The sequence below is a fragment of the Schistocerca nitens genome, unplaced genomic scaffold, assembly GCF_023898315.1.
Source record: "Schistocerca nitens isolate TAMUIC-IGC-003100 unplaced genomic scaffold, iqSchNite1.1 HiC_scaffold_370, whole genome shotgun sequence".
In the NCBI taxonomy this organism is placed as follows: domain Eukaryota; kingdom Metazoa; phylum Arthropoda; class Insecta; order Orthoptera; family Acrididae; genus Schistocerca; species Schistocerca nitens.
Window position 1 is genome coordinate 203,487 of NW_026045904.1, and position 5,000 is coordinate 208,486.

The following is a 5,000-nucleotide window of genomic DNA, read 5'->3' on the forward strand; positions in this document are numbered from 1 at the left end:
GCTTGCCTGCTTTAAGCACTCTAATTTGTTCAAAGTAAACGTGCCGGCCCACCGAGACACTCAATAAAGAGCACCCTGGTAGGATTTCAACGGGGTCCGCCTCGGGACGCACGAGCACGCACGAGGCGGTCGCACGCCTTCGGCTCGCCCCACCGGCAGGACGTCCCACGATACATGCCAGTTAAACACCGACGGGCGGTGAACCAACAGCGTGGGACACAAATCCAACTACGAGCTTTTTAACCGCAACAACTTTAATATACGCTATTGGAGCTGGAATTACCGCGGCTGCTGGCACCAGACTTGCCCTCCAATAGATACTCGTTAAAGGATTTAAAGTGTACTCATTCCGATTACGGGGCCTCGGATGAGTCCCGTATCGTTATTTTTCGTCACTACCTCCCCGTGCCGGGAGTGGGTAATTTGCGCGCCTGCTGCCTTCCTTGGATGTGGTAGCCGTTTCTCAGGCTCCCTCTCCGGAATCGAACCCTGATTCCCCGTTACCCGTTACAACCATGGTAGGCGCAGAACCTACCATCGACAGTTGATAAGGCAGACATTTGAAAGATGCGTCGCCGGTACGAAGACCGTGCGATCAGCCCAAAGTTATTCAGAGTCACCAAGGCAAACGGACCGGACGAGCCGACCGATTGGTTTTGATCTAATAAAAGCGTCCCTTCCATCTCTGGTCGGGACTCTGTTTGCATGTATTAGCTCTAGAATTACCACAGTTATCCAAGTAACGTGGGTACGATCTAAGGAACCATAACTGATTTAATGAGCCATTCGCGGTTTCACCTTAATGCGGCTTGTACTGAGACATGCATGGCTTAATCTTTGAGACAAGCATATGACTACTGGCAGGATCAACCAGGGAGCTGCGTCAACTAGAGCTGAGCAGCCGGCCGCCCGGGAGTGTGTCCCGGGGGCCCGCGCGAACACGCAAGCGTCCGCTCAATTATTCTGCAAACAGGAGGAGGCTGGGCTCCCCTGCACGATACACCTCGAAACCCTCTCAGGTCCCGGCGGCGCGCAGCGCCGTCCTAAGTACTTGGTCGGGTTCGAGAGAGGCGCAATCGCCCGGAGATAGGCGAGTAGACGCTTTCAGTGCGACCACCCGTGCCCCCAACTGAGCTTGCCGCTGCCGACAGAGGCCCGGGAGCGTGCTGTCGTGGTGTTGCCGGCGGGAGACAACACGCGGCCACAAACAGTGACCGGGCAGCTCCAACGCCAGCGCCACAGAGGGGCAGAGCCCCACTTGGGTGCCAAAGCGAACTCTCCCAGCACAGCGCACGCGCCAACACATCCGCACAGCTGCGATACAAACCACCTGCGAGAACCGCGGGGGCGACCGAGCAGCAGACGGCGTCGCGGCGCCGAGTGCCGGGCGGCGGCGCATCCTCAACGCACACAGTCCTCAATCGGACCAGCACACTGCAGATGTCCACCGCGCTTCGCACCGGGCCCGGGAGGACCCACTTTGGCCGCACGGCGCCGCGCGCTGGGTGCGCCGGCACGCAGATGCGCCGCCTGCCGCGTCCGTCAGCCGGCGCGCCTGCCACTGGGCGCCCCCACCAGCCGGCTGCCGCGCGTGCGCCCACGCAGCGCGCGGCCAGCACGCCGGGCGCCCCCCCCTCACCGGCCGGGGACGGTCCCACCCAGCCACCGCCGCGTATCGCTTCATACCCACATGCCCACTCACGTTCGTGGGTATGACGGGTGTCGCTGAAGCAACCGGTTAATACCTGTACCGATCGTCGATATCAACGATTCACCTCCAGCGCGAACAACCGCGCAACAACGGATTTCCAGTTCATTTGCGTAACTTGGGCAGCAAACGTAGACATCCATCTACATTTGCGACTTCTACGAGTCTTGCATGCCTGGATGTTGTGTGTCACGACGCACTCCATCAGCATACATACACGCTGCGACGTGTGCACGAAAGAACACGTGGAAGGTGGCCAGCGTACGTATACGAATGCCATTGCACAGCTGCGAAGCGCATTCAACACGCGAACTCCTGACCGACGAGCTAGAGGTGACAGGAGGGGAGGGGGGGGCGGGGGCGATATACGTCCTATTGCAGTACACAATACAGTGGATAGCGGGACCATGTGGAAAGTAAGCAACACTCGCAAGATGTGAGGGTACGCACCGTAAAATGAATCAATACGCAGAACACCACAGTGTGCGCGAAGTGAACTATGTTGAGATGGTTGCAATTAGGCAACGCTACACGAATTCCTAGAGTCATATAACTAACAATTACAGGGCAGGTTAGGGCGCAACGTAGGTTAGGTTAGGGCGCAACGTAGGTTAGGTTAGGGCGCAACGTAGGTTAGGTTAGGGCGCAACGTGGGTTAGGTTAAGGCGCAACTTGGGTTAGGTTAAGGCGCAACTTGGGTTAGGTTAAGGCGCAACTTGGGTTAGGTTAAGGCGCAACTTGGGTTAGGTTAAGGCGCAACTTGGGTTAGGTTAAGGCGCAACTTGGGTTAGGTTAGGGCGCAACTTGGGTTAGGTTAGGGCGCAACTTGGGTTAGGTTAGGGCGCAACTTGGGTTAGGTTAGGGCGCAACTTGGGTTAGGTTAGGGCGCAACTTGGGTTAGGTTAGGGCGCAACTTGGGTTAGGTTAGGGCGCAACTTGGGTTAGGTTAGGGCGCAACTTGGGTTAGGTTAGGGCGCAACTTGGGTTAGGTTAAGGCGCAACTTGGGTTAGGTTAAGGCGCAACTTGGGTTAGGTTAAGGCGCAACTTGGGTTAGGTTAAGGCGCAACTTGGGTTAGGTTAAGGCGCAACTTGGGTTAGGTTAAGGCGCAACTTGGGTTAGGTTAAGGCGCAACTTGGGTTAGGTTAAGGCGCAACTTGGGTTAGGTTAGGGCGCAACTTGGGTTAGGTTAGGGCGCAACTTGGGTTAGGTTAGGGCGCAACTTGGGTTAGGTTAGGGCGCAACTTGGGTTAGGTTAGGGCGCAACTTGGGTTAGGTTAGGGCGCAACTTGGGTTAGGTTAGGGCGCAACTTGGGTTAGGTTAGGGCGCAACTTGGGTTAGGTTAAGGCGCAACATAGGTTAGGTTAAGGCGCAACATAGGTTAGGTTAAGGCGCAACATAGGTTAGGTTAAGGCGCAACATAGGTTAGGTTAAGGCGCAACATAGGTTAGGTTAAGGCGCAACATAGGTTAGGTTAAGGCGCAACATAGGTTAGGTTAAGGCGCAACATAGGTTAGGTTAAGGCGCAACATAGGTTAGGTTATGGCGCAACATAGGTTAGGTTATGGCGCAACATAGGTTAGGTTAAGGCGCAACATAGGTTAGGTTAAGGCGCAACATAGGTTAGGTTAAGGCGCAACATAGGTTAGGTTAAGGCGCAACATAGGTTAGGTTAAGGCGCAACATAGGTTAGGTTAAGGTGCAACATAGGTTAGGTTAAGGTGCAACATAGGTTAGGTTAAGGTGCAACATAGGTTAGGTTAAGGTGCAACATAGGTTAGGTTAAGGTGCAACATAGGTTAGGTTAAGGGATGGTGTATGAGGGGGGAGGGGACGAGGTTCGTTCATAGTGATGATGGTAAGTGGACGCCTGAGGCACCCTGAGATGTGTCACGTCAGGATGCACCTTTGGCTCAGGGGAGGTGGTGCGCCGGTTCCGTGGGTGTGGCAAGGGAGTGGCAGACCTGTGTCTTTCATTCCTGCCATTGCCTATATGCTGTGAGACAAGGCAGTGTGGTGGTGTTGGTTGCACCCCTGTGTAGGACATGTGTGGGTGTTTGTGGCTTATCTGAGTAATGATGGTTGTTGGAAGAGTGAGATATTCTGTTTTTGGGGTGGACCTCCTGGTTTTGTTATCATAGTGTGAATTGTGTAATGTGGCGGAGAGGATGCACTGGATGTTGTTCCATGCTGGTGCTTAGATATTTTGTCTGTGTCTGTTACAGGCAGAGAGTAGTGTGTGATAGAGTGTCTGGGTGACGTGTAGTTCGCATGTGTGCACAGACTGTCAGCATGTATAGGGACTGTTGTATGTCGTATGCCATCTATATTCCGATGGCTCTGCATCTATTAGTAATCAGCGCCATGTATCAGTTTAATCTGGTTGCGGTCACGCGGTGTTCTATCTCTGTACAGTAGTAGAGGTGCGACTGCACTACGTAGCTACCCCTCGCGGCAGCTTTCCCCGGTGTATGGCATATGATTATCGGCAATCAGTCGATTAGTGACAACTGGTCGTGTGACAACGTCACATGTCTGCGGGTGGGATACGCTACACCCTGCCTGTGGGTCAGGGCTCAGGAACGCTCTCCTGACGCTGAGCGCTCGGACCGTCATTACCCGTCTGAGTAATATATTGCGGAGCGCTTTTAGCCATTGCCCAGAGTCTTTGCGACTGCGAGTGCAACGCCCATGGGGATCGACATGGTTGGGGCGCTTTCTAGCTGATCGCTCGGCATCGGAATCCGTACTGAGCAACGCAATCGCGCACAGACTTGGAGCATGTGTAGGGACAGCGGGAATTTCGCATCTTGGATTAAACTCTTCATGAAACGGACGATATAGGGGTGGATTGCAACTTACGACTGCGAGAAGAGTCCGCCGTTCATCCGCTGGAGTTGTGAGTTGGGCTGTTGGGGTGGAGCACGTACGGGTGCGGGTGGAGTGATTGTCGGTCGACCACTTTCTGCGGCGCAGGCACTGGCGTCGGGGCTCCTGGGGTGGACAGAGGATGCCGTCTTTGTGGGTGGCGTCGGACAATGTGTACTGTGCGCCCATCGATGTCGTATTCAGCTTGGCGTCTCATAGATGGCGGTATCGCCGTTGCAGGAGGCCTAGATGGCGTTATTGTTTGTGGTGCGCTCGACATGGTGGATGTAGTGTTGCCAGATTCGCGTAGATGGCTGTATTGCATGTGGTTTCGTCGTATTTTCATAGGTGGCGATGCTGTGTGGTTGGCGTTGTTGCGTTCACTTCCTGTAGATGGAGGTGTCGTATCTGGGCTGCATGTCAA

General features: G+C 54.7%; 1 non-coding gene across 1 annotated transcript in view; it reads right to left on the reverse strand.

Annotated features, from left to right (window-relative positions):
- LOC126229301 (small subunit ribosomal RNA) overlaps positions 1–877 on the reverse strand; it is a 1,909-nt gene extending 1,032 nt beyond the window's left edge. Inside the window, exon 1 of the ribosomal RNA XR_007544177.1 lies at positions 1–877. This exon is cut by the window's left edge and continues 1,032 nt beyond it. This is a non-coding gene — a ribosomal RNA (small subunit ribosomal RNA).
- Positions 878–5,000: the final 4,123 nt, after the last annotated feature.